Source organism: Vicugna pacos, chromosome 9, assembly GCF_048564905.1.
Source record: "Vicugna pacos chromosome 9, VicPac4, whole genome shotgun sequence".
Lineage (NCBI taxonomy): Eukaryota > Metazoa > Chordata > Mammalia > Artiodactyla > Camelidae > Vicugna > Vicugna pacos.
This window is the reverse complement of record NC_132995.1, coordinates 15,935,961-15,948,162: the sequence shown is the minus strand read 5'-3', so window position 1 is coordinate 15,948,162 and position 12,202 is coordinate 15,935,961. Positions and strand designations below refer to the sequence as shown.

At 37.7% G+C, this 12,202-nt stretch overlaps 1 pseudogene; it reads right to left on the bottom strand.

The window, feature by feature from the left end:
* Positions 1–10,037: 10,037 nt before the first annotated feature.
* On the bottom strand, positions 10,038–11,534 carry LOC102543281 (histo-blood group ABO system transferase pseudogene; annotated as a pseudogene).
* Positions 11,535–12,202: the final 668 nt, after the last annotated feature.

The following is a 12,202-nucleotide window of genomic DNA, read 5'->3' as shown; positions in this document are numbered from 1 at the left end:
ATAAACATACACACACACACACACAAGTTAGTATATATAAAACTGTTGCAATATGAGTGATCTTGGTGAATTGTATCATGTCAGTTTCCTGGTTTTGGTGTTGTATTATAGTTATCTAAGATAGTACCAAGGGAGAAACTTTTGGGTTATCTCTGTTGTTTCTTACAATTGCATGTGAATCTACAGTTTTTTCATCTCAAAATCAAAAGTTATACAAGCACAACAAAACCACAACTGACTGCTAAACAACCATTGATTAAAAAAGACTGAAATCTAGCAAAAAAAGATCTTAAACTGGAGACATAAGGAGGGAACTACAGCCAGATGGTAGGAGGGGTGTGCTCGCAATATAATTGCGCTCATACCTCCTAGGTGGGCGATGCACGAGCTGGAGAAAGATTATATTGCAGAGGCCCTCCCAAAGGAGTGAGAGTTGTGAGCTCCACGTCAGGCTCCTCAGCCCAGGATTCCGGCATTGGGAGGAGAAGCCCCCAGAACATCTGGTTTGAAGGCCAGCGGGGCTTAATTATAGGAGCTCCATGGGTCTAGGGAAAACAGACTTCACTCTCTTGGGAAGCACACACAGAATCTCACATGTGCTGGGGCCAAGGGCAGAGGCAGCAATTTCGTAGAAACCTGGGCCAGGCCTGCCTACTGACTTTGGAGGGTCTCTCTGGGAGGTGGTGGGGTGGCTGTGGCTCACCCTGGGGACATGAAAGCTGGTGGCAGACATTCGGAAAGTGTTCATCTACATGAGCTTTCCTGGAAGCTGACATCTTTCTTGGGTCATTGGCACCAAGACCTGGCCCCACCCAACAGCCTGTAGGCTTAAAGCCTCAGGCCAAGCAACATACTGGTTAGGAATGCAGTCCTACCCATCAGCAGATTTCCTGAGCCCACAGCTGCCTCTAGACATGCCTCTAGACATGTCTACCCACCACAGGGCCAGGGACCAGCTCCACCCAGCAGTGGGCTAGACCTACCCCTCCTGCCAGGAAACCTGTTCAAACTTCTAGTCCAGCATCACTCACCAAGGGGCAGATACCAGAAGAAACAAAACAATCCCACAGCTTGTGGAAGTAGTCCACAAATGTAGGCTTGACTCTACTCTGGGATCAGCTGGACCGACCTTGAGTGACAAGAGGGGAGTGTATTGCTGGGATGCATGGGATGTTTCATACAGAATGCCTCTTCTCCAAGGTAGAGAAACATAACTAACCTACATAAAGATACAAATAGAAGTTTAGGAAAAATGAGACAGCAGAGGAATATGTTCCAGGCAAAGGCACAAGATAAAATCCTAGAAGAAGAAATAAGTGATAAGGAGATAGACAATCTACTCGAGAAAGAGTTTAGAGTAATGATTGTGAAGATGATCAGAGAACTCAGGAGGAGAATAGATGCACAGAGTGAAGTTTTTAGCAAAAAGAAAGTGTAAAGAACATCCAGAGTTGAAGAATACAATTACTGAGATTAGAAAGAACAAAGGATAGACTGTTAAGTAATTTAAAAACTCCAAGAAACAAAAGTCCAGGACCAGATGGCTTCACAGGCAAATTCTATGAAATATTTAGAGAAGAGTTAATACTCATTCTTCTGAAACTATTCCAAAAAATTGCAGAGAAAGGAACACTTCTGAACTCATTCTATGAGGCTACCATCATCCTGACACCCAAACCAGACAAAGATACCACAAAAAAAGAAAATTACAAGCCAATAGCACTTATGAATATGGATGCAAAAATCCTCAAAAAAAAACTAGCAAATCAACTCCAGCAGTGCATTAAAAGTATCATACAGCATGATCAAGTAGGATTTATCCCAGGGAAGAAAGGATTTTTCAATATCCACAAATCAGTGTGATACACCACATTAACAAATTGAAGACTAAAAACCATATGATCATCTCAGTACATATAGAAAAAGCTTTTAATAAAATTCAACATCCATTTATGATTTAAAAAACTCTTCAGAAAGTGGGATAGATGGAATATATTTCAACATAATAAAGGCCCTACATACAAACCCACAGCTAACATCATACTTAATGGTGAAAAGCTGAAAGCATTTCCTCTAAGATTAGGAAGAAGATGGGATGCCCATTCTTGTCACTTTTATTCAACATAGTTTTGGAAGTTTTAGCCACAGCAGTCAGAGAATAAAAAGAAATAAAAGAAATCCAAATTGGAAAAGAAGAAGTAAAACTATCAGTAAAAATGACATGATACTATACATAAAAAAGTCCTAAGGACACTAGCAGAAAACAATTAGAGCTCATCAATTAATTTGGTAAAGTTGCAGGATACAAAATTAATATACAGAAATAAGTTGCATTTCTATACACTAACAATGAAGTAGCAGAAAAAGAAATTAAGGAAACAATCCCAGTTACCATCACATCAAAAGGAATAAAATACCTAGGAATAAACCTACCTAAAGAAGCAAAGGACCCGTGCTCCAAAAACTATAAGACACTGATGAAAGAAACCGAAGATGACACAAACAGATGGAAAGATATAACGTGTTCTTGGATTGGAAGAATCAATATTGTTAAAATGGCCAAGGCAGTATACAAATTCAGTGCAATCCCTGTCAAGTTACCAATGGCATTTTTCACAGAATTGGTACAAAAAAAATGTTAAAATTTGTACAGAAACACAAAAGACCCTGAATAGCCAAAACAATCTTGAGAAAGAAGAATGGAGCTGGGGGAATCATGCTCCCTGACTGCAGACTCTAATACAAAGCTACAGTAATCAAAACAGTATGGTACTGGCACAAAACCAGACACAGATCAATGGAACAGGATAGAAAGTCCAGAAATAAACCCATGCACTTACAGTCAATTAGTCTATGACAAAGGAGGCAAGACTATACAATGGAAAAAAGATAGTCTCTTTAATAAGTGGTGCTGGGAAAACTGAACAGCTACCTGTAAAAGAATGAAATTAGAACATTCTCTCACATCATATTCAAAAATAAACTCAAAATAGATCAAAGACCTAAATGTAAGACCAGTTACTATAAAACTCCTATAGGAAAACATAGGCAGAACACTTTTTGACATAAATCACAGCAATATTTTTTGAACCAGCTCCTAGAGTAATGGGAATAAAAGCAAAAATAAACAAATGGGACCTAATTTAAAAGCTTCTGCACAGCTAAGGCTACCATTAATAAAATGAAAAGACAGCCTACAGAATGGGAGAAAATATTTGCAAATGATGTGACTGACAAGGGACTAATTTCCAAAATATACAAACAGCTCATACAGCTTAATAAGAAAAACAAAACAAACAAACAAAACAAAACAAAACAAGCAAACCAATCAAGAAATGGGCAGAAGACCTAAATAGACATATCTCTAAAGAAGACATCCAGATGGCCAACAGACATGTGAAAATATGCTCCACATCACTAATTATCAGAGAAATGCAAATCAAAACCATAATGAGGTATCACCTCACATCAGTTAGAATAGCTATTGTTAAAAATATACAAATAATAAATGCTGGAGAGAGTGTGGAGAAAAGAGAACCCTCCTACACTGTTAGTAGGAATGTAAATTGGTGCAGCCACTATGAAGAACAGTATGGACATACCTTAAAAAACTGAAAATAGACTTACCATATGATCCAGCAATCCCACTCCTGGGCATATAAAGAGAAAAATATAATTTGAAAAGGCACAATGTTCATAGCAGCACTATTTACAATAGCCAAGACACGGAAACAACCTAAATGTCCATTGACAGATGACTGAATAAAGAAGATGTGGTTTTTATATATATATACAATGGAATACTACTCAGCCATAAAAAGAATAAAATAACACCATTTGCAGCAACATGGATGGACCTGGAGATCGTCATTCTAAGTGAAATAAGCCAGAAAGAGAAAGAAAAATACCATATGATATTGCTTATATGTGGAATCTAAAAAAAAAAAGAAGACAAAATGAACTTATTTACAAAACAGAAACAGACTCACAGACATAGAGAACAAACTTATGGCTACCAGAGGGTAAAGGGGGTAGAAGGGATAAATTGAGAGTTTGAAATTTGCGGATACTACCTACCGTATATAAAATAGATGTCTAGGTATAAATGACAACTATAGAATACTATATTCAGAATCTTGCAGTAACCTATAATGAAAAAGAATATGAAAACAAATATATGCATGTATATGTATGACTGAAACATTATGCTGTACACCAGAAGTTGACACAGCATTGTAAACTGATTACAATAAAAAAGAATGCCAAAAAAAATAGATAAAGAACAAGGACCTACAGTATAGCATAGGAAACTATATTCAGTTTCTTCTAATGAGCTGTAATGGAAAAGAATCTGGAAAAAAAAGTATGTATATGTATAACTGAATTGCTTTGCTATACACCTGAAACTAACATTATAAACTGACTACATTTCAATAAAAAATAAGAATTAAAAAAATCAAAAGTTAAATGAAAGTAAGGTGTTGGAAAAAGATATGCTATGCTAGCACTAATTCAAACAAAGGTAGTATACCTATAGTAAACTCATACAAGGTAGGTTTATCAACAAAATATATTACAAAGGTAAGACAAGCATATATAAAAATGATAAAGAGGCCTTTTCTCAAGAGATTATGATGATCATAAATATGTATGCACCAATAACAAAAGTTAAATTATTTAAGTCAGTGAGTAAGAAGCTAAAGGAAAACATAGACTACTCCACAATTATAATTAAAGATTTCAACAGTCATCTCAATGATTGATAGAACAATCAAATGAAAAATTGGTATGGATATAGAACCCTTGAAGAAAATAGTCAATTAAGTTGAACTGATTTGCATTTATGGAATGCTCCATCAAAGTTACAGTACAATACACTTTTTTTTCAAGTACCCACATTCACCAAGATCACCATGTTCTAGGAAATAAAATCTCAACAAATTTAAAGCAATTAAAATTGTGAATATATTTCTCTTATTATAAGAGAATTGTACTCGAAATCATTAAAGTACCTGATCTAGAAAAGTCTCTAAATATTTGGAAATTGGATAACATATAAATGAAGATTCAAACATTAAATAATAAAAGAAATTAAGAACTATTTTTAACTGAATGAAAATGAAAACCCAGGACAAAGATGATACACCTGCTAGTAGAAATAGATGAATCCACTATTATAGTTGGAGATTTCAACATTCCTCTAAAAAATGGACAGATCTAGCAGGCATAAAATCTGTAAAGACATAGTTGAACTTAAGAGCACCATCAGTCAACTAGGTATAAATGACAACTATAGAATACTTCATCCAACAACAGTACAATACATAGTGTTCTTAAGTTCACATGGAATATTCACCAAATAAACCAATTCTGAGCCATAAAGCACACCTTAACAAAATTAAAAGAATAGAAATCACATAGCATAACATTCTCAGACTACCATGGAACTAAACTAGAAATCAAAAACAGACAGATAGCTGGAATATCTCAAAATATGTGGAAATTAAACACATACTTCTAAATAACACATGCATTAAAGAGAAAATCTCAGGAGGAATTTTAAAATATTTTGAAATAAGTGAAAATAAAAACAAGATCTATTAAAATTTGTGGGATGCAGTAAAGTTGTGCTAAGAGGGAAATTCATTATCATTATTAGAAAAGAAGAAAAATCTAAAAATCTAAAATCAGTAATCTAAGCATGAAACTTCAGTGAATGGAAAAAGCAAATTAAACCCAAATAAAGCAAAAAAAAGGATTCGAGCAGAAATTGATAATATTAAAAACAGGAAATCAGTGGCTAAAATCAACAAAACCAAAAGCTGGTTCTTTGAATGTTCATAAAAATCAAGAAACTTCTGGCCAGACTTAGTTAAATTACTTAATTTAGTAATTAGACACAAATTACTAATACCAGATATAAAAGAGGTGATACCACTACAGAGTCTGTGAGCATTAACAGGATAATAGGAGAATATTATGAAAAATTATATGCACACAAATTTAATAACCTAGATAAAATTGACCAATTCCTTAAAAGACACAGTCCGCCAAAACTCACAGAAGAAACACACTGAATAGGCCTTATCTATTAAAGAGATTGAATCAATAATTAATAACTTTCCAAAACAGAAAGTACTAGCCCCAAATGGATTCACTGGTGAATTCTACCACATATTTAAGGAAGAAATTATACCAACTCTGTACAGTCTCTTTCCGAGGATAACAGCAGAGGGGATACTTTCTAATTCTATGAGGTCAGCATTGCCCTAATACCAAAATTAGACTAAGACATTGCAAGAAAAGAAAACCATAGATCAATACCTCTCATTAACATATCTGGAAAAACCACCCACAAAATATTAGCAAACCTAATACAATGTATAAAAAGAATTATACACCACAGCCAAGTGGGATTTAGTTCTTTTAAGAGTCTGATTCAACACTGGAAAATCAATCCATCACATTAACAGGCTAAAGAAGAAAAATCACATGATCATATCAATAAATGCATAATGAGCATATGACAAAGTCTAGCACCCACTCATGGTTTTTAAAAAAATCTCAGCACAGCAGAAATAGAGGGGAACTTGCTCAACTTATAAAGTCTTCAGAAAACTACAAATAACATCATACTTAATGGTGGGAAGCGGGAAGCTTTCCTGCTAAGATCAAGAACAAGGTGAGAACATGTCCCCTTACCATTCCTTTTCACCATATTAATGGAAGTTCTAATTTAGGCAATAAGACAAAAAAAAAGAAGTAAAAGTATTCAGATTGGAAAGGAAAAAATAAATGTCTTTGTTTGCAGATATTGTCTATAGAAAATTCCAAAGAATCAAGGAAAAACTCCTGGAATTAATAAATAATTATAACAAAGTGGCAGGATAAGACTTAATATATAGAAGTAAACTACTGTTCTGTATACCAGCAATACACAATTTAAAATTAAAAACACTATGTCGTTTACATTCATTCCCCCCAAAATGAAATACTTGGGTATAAATCATATATATATATGTATGTATGTGTGAATGATATGTATATATGGTGTTTATGAGTAAAACTACAAAATTCTGATGAATGAAATCTAAGAAGAACTAAATAAAGGAAGAGATACCCCATGTTCATGGATAGGAAGACTCATTATTGTAAAGATGTCAGGTCTTCCCAACTTCATCTATAGGTTAAATGCAATCAGAGTCTATATCCCAGTAAGCTGTTTTGTAGATATTGACAAACTGATTCTTAAGTTCATATGAAAAAGCAGGAGTTCTGGAATAGCAAACATATAACTGAAGGAGAACAAAGGACTGACATTACCTTACTACTTCAAGATGTAGTATAAAGCTACAATAATAAAGACAGTGTGGTATTGGTGAAAGAACAGACTGACAGATCGATGGAACAGAATAGGGAGCCCAGAAATAAACCCATATATAGTCAACTGATCCTTGACCAAGGAGCAAAGGCAACTCAATGGGAAAAATGATAGCCTTTTCCATAATTGGTGCTGGACAAGTGAACATCCATATCTAAAAAATGAATCTAGACTCAGATCTTATACCTTTCACACAAATTAACTCAGAGTGGTTACAAACCTAAATGTGGAAAACAAACAAAACCCACAAAAATTCTTAGAAGATAACAGAGAATTGAGGTGACCTTAGGTTTGGTGATGCTTTTTAGATATAACACCAAATGTATAGTGCATGAAAGAAAAAATAATTTGAACTCCATTAAAATTAAAAACTTATGCTATGCAAAACAGTGTTAAAAGATTGAGAAGACAAGCCACAGACTGGGAGAAGATCTTTGCAAAACATATACGTGATAAAGGACTGGTATCTAAAATACAGAAAAATCTTAAAACTCAAGAATAAGAAAACAATTCATTTAAAAAGGGTGCAAAAAATCAGAACAGACATGTTACCAAAGAAGATATAAAGATGGCAAATAAACATATGAAAATATAATCAACTTCTTGTGTCATTAGGGAAGTACAAATTAAAAGAACAATGAAATATCACAATGCAACAACTAGAATGGCCAGTAGCCAAAACAGTAACAGCATGTGGAGCAACAGGAACTCTTACACATTGTTGGAGGGAATGCAAAATAGCACTTTTTGGAGTATATTTTGGCAGTTTCTTACAGAACATACCCTTGCCATATGATCCAGCAATCATGCTTCTTGATATTCACCCTGGTGAGCTGAAAATTTATACAAACCTGAACACAAATGTTTATAGCAACTTTATTCATAATTGCCAAAATCTGCAAGCAAAACAAAGATGCCCTTCAACAGGTGAATGGAAAAGCAAACTGGTACATCTATACCATGGATTATTACTCAGTGATAGAAAGAAATGAGCTACCAAGCCACTAAAACACATGGAGAAATCTTAAATGGATACTATTAAGTGAAAGAAGCCAATCCAAGAAAGCTACATACTGTATGATTCCAATTATATCACATTCTAGAAAGGCATAACCAAGGATACAATAAGAATTTCAGTTTTTGCCATTGGGTTAGGAAAAGGGAAGGAGAGATGAATTGGTGGAGCACAGAGGATTTTTAGGGCAGATAAAATTATTCTGTATGATACTGTAATGGTTAATACATGTCATTATGCATTTGTGACGCCTAATACAAACTGTGGGCTTTAGTTAATAATAGTGTCAGTGTTGGCTCTTTCTATATTGTAACAAATACACCACACTAATACAAGAGGTTAATTATGGGGGAAATGGTGTGTGGAGGAGGGGAAGATGAAGGAGAGGAGGTAGCTATGGATACTTTATATATTTTCTATTAACTTTTCTGTAAGCTAATAACTGCTCTAAAAAAGAAAGTTTAAAAAAATACAGGAAGCTAGAAATTAGACAGACTGCACTTATTCATTGTCAAGTGGATTGAAAGGCCAGGAAATGTCCATGAGGCCTCTGGCTGGACAGAGGGCTGAAAGGATTGAAAGGCCATCTCTGGGACACCCTTTAACCTTGGAGCCAAGGCTGCAGGGTAGACCGTGTACTGGGACCGGATGCCCTGGGCTGCAGGATCTGTTCTGCAGCCAACCACAGCTGGTGATCAGGCTTCTGTGACCCCAGAAAAATATTTCCATTTCCCAATGAGGAGAAAACATTTTTCCTGAGTTGCTCTTGTGTAAAAATAGTCGATCACCACTGATACAGAAAAACACATAAATTAGAATCAGAGCCTTTAACAGTTGGAGAAGGACCTGAAAGAGGAGAAATAAAGATTGCTATTGTGCAAATTCTCTTTTGCATATGAGGGAGAAGAAACAGGACCAAGAAGATGCCAGATATCAGGACATCTAAGGGCCTTGCCAAAGGGGACCAATACCATTTTAAAGTAAAAACAACAAGTTTCTATGACAATTATGAACTTTCTATTATCATCTACAAATAAGTTTTTTTTTTCCAGACAGTAGGAAACTGGCAAATCATTAACGAATTGAAACTGATGCAGAAGAAATCTACAGGGGATGGGGAGGGCCAAGAGACCTGATTTGCTTTCAGTGGATACCTGGCAATGTTTTGGGTATAGACAAGAGGTCAAGTGCGAGGAAAGAATGTCTTTTTCGGCACCATGTCCTGCCTGAATACTAAAGGGACCTTTTAACTTTAACAAGGAGACTGGAAAGAGGACTTATGTTCATCTGCTTAGCCAAGGGCCAAAGTAGGCCTGTGTGTGACTTTGTGCCACAACAGGCAAGAGACTGTGTCCAGGAACCTCTTTCCTTGTTTTGGAAAAGATCTCATCTCTGATCCCTTGTTTGTCAGGACAGGCTGAGGTCGCCTACCTTCTGCATCCTGAAGGGTATTAGGAGCACACAGTGAGAACCTAAAGGTAGTGGCAACTCAGAAGCTGTGCTTGAGTTCTCGTATCAGGCCATCCTAAATGTGTGTTTGGTGTATGGAGAATTGCCAGGAGAGGCCTGCCTAATTTGAGGGGATGGTAGGAGGAATCAGCAATTTTCCTCAAAAAAGGAAAAGGAAGTGGACTTAAACCCTTTCTTGTAAAACTGATTTTAATTTAATGCCAGGAGGAAGACTAGGGCTGCCTGGCCGTCACCTCTTTGAGTCCTTTCTGGAAGCTTTCTTTGGTAAGTCCTGATTTCATGGTGATTATTTGATAGTTATAAATCTAATCCGCGTTGTGTTGTAAGGCAAGCCTAACACTTGCTTATCCCAGATAGCCCTTGACGTCGTTCATCCCACATGTATTCAGAGGAGAACACCTTGGTGGGTTTGTGGTAAAGCTGGTATCTGTTCAGATGGCTCTCCTCATGCCGCGTGGCCTGGATGTCATTGGCCTGGTCAACCATGATTGCCTCATGGCAGGCCTTGGTGAGTCTGTAAACCTCCGGCACCGACTCCCCAAATAAGGCCCCTGAATAATAAAAGTCCCCCTCATCTTCAGGAATATAAGCCTGTGACTGAGGCCACCGTTCATAAGGGAAGTTTGTCCGATTTATCGCAAAGAAGTTAGGATGGAGGGTGCTGAACAAGGAGGAGAGGATCTCCACACCCACGTGATCCCTGAATACCATGTCCACATCTGCACACACGAGGTAATCCACCTCCTGCTGGAAGCGCTGCTCAATAAAGTTGCTGATCATCTCCATGCGGTGCATGATGACGTCCTGCCGGCTAACATAGCTCTGGACCTTGAGGATGACTATCTGCCGTCCTTTTTGGAGGTGAATGTGAGGAACGTAGTCTGGCTGGTCAGTGAAGATACAGTAGTTCACGCTGTGTCCCACCATGAAGTACATCTCTGTGGTCTCCAGGAACAGGTTCAGGTAGGTCGTGTATCTTTTTATGGCAAACAGTTAATCCAATGGTGGCGTTCTGGAGCCGGAACTGCTCATTCAGGATGTCAGTGTTGAAAGTCCTGTCCCAAATGATGGGAGCCAGCCAAGGGGTCACAAGAAGGACATCTTCCCTAGGGGTTTTAGCATATGTGGCTGGTCAAACACCATGCTTGACAATTTTACACCTTGCGTACCATGGGTTTTTCTAAGAACCTTGCTTACCCCAGCTAAGATGCTTTCCAGCTTCTGGCTTCTTTTATCCTGATGATAATAGCCAAAGAAAGCCAAGGCAAGAGCTAATGAAAGAAGAAAGGTCACTTGATGAAGCAAATAACATTTTGGGTTCCCTGACAATGTCTTGACCAGTTGGGCCATGCCTCCACTTCCAGCTGTTGCAGCCTGGATCACGTAGATGCTGCTAAGAACCTGCCCCTTCTCAATCTTCCCCTCACAACGGTCTCTCCTGGGCACAGCAAGGCAGAATGCATGGACCGCTAGGTGCTTACACTGCCTGATCCTCCTGAGACCTACTTGCAAGGGGCTGGGTGTTCAGGAGATGAGTAAGACTTCTAGACCAGCAGAACCTTGATAAATTAAGGTTTGATTTGAGATCATGTCAAAGTAACCAGGTGGCAGGATTTGGTCAACTGGCTACTAGAATTTCTAGGCTGGCATGTAGGAGAGACGTCAGGGCTCCTGAAACCAGCTCAGGAGACTAGCCAATGGGAGGCCACTGAGCAGGTCAAAGACAGAGATTGTGATGAAAGCGGGGCAGGGCAGCAGCCACCAAAGAGCCTGACCAGGGGCTCAGAGAGCTTGTGCTCTGGCCTCCCCCCAATACTTAAGGGCTATGAGAACTTTACATAAACATTAAATTTCCTAAAACATCAATAAAGTTGAGAACAGACTGTCTTTAAGGTCACATCCAGACAGGCTGATGTAGGCCATCATTCAGAAGGCCTGATTTGGTAATTGGGATGGAACAGATGGGAAGATCTACAGATTAAGAATTGTTTTCCTGTATTACTCTAATAGTCACTTAATATTACACTGAGCATTTACTCTGGAGATCCCAGGTCTTACACTGTGGTTAGGATTATGCTGGTAAACTTTATGTACATTATATTGCTGCCTCCTTACAGCAAGCCTGAGGGATGGATGCTACATTATTCTTGTGATTCAGACAGGGTAATAAGCTCAGAGATGTGGGCGACTGGCCCATGACCATGTGGCTAGCTGGTAAGGGCTGAAGCCAACTAAGCAGCCAGACTCCAGGATTGGGCTCTTGGCCACTTTTGTATTTTGTTCTTCTGCCTCACTTGTGTATTCTTTGCAGTGTCCTTTTTCTGGGCTCTTTTCCC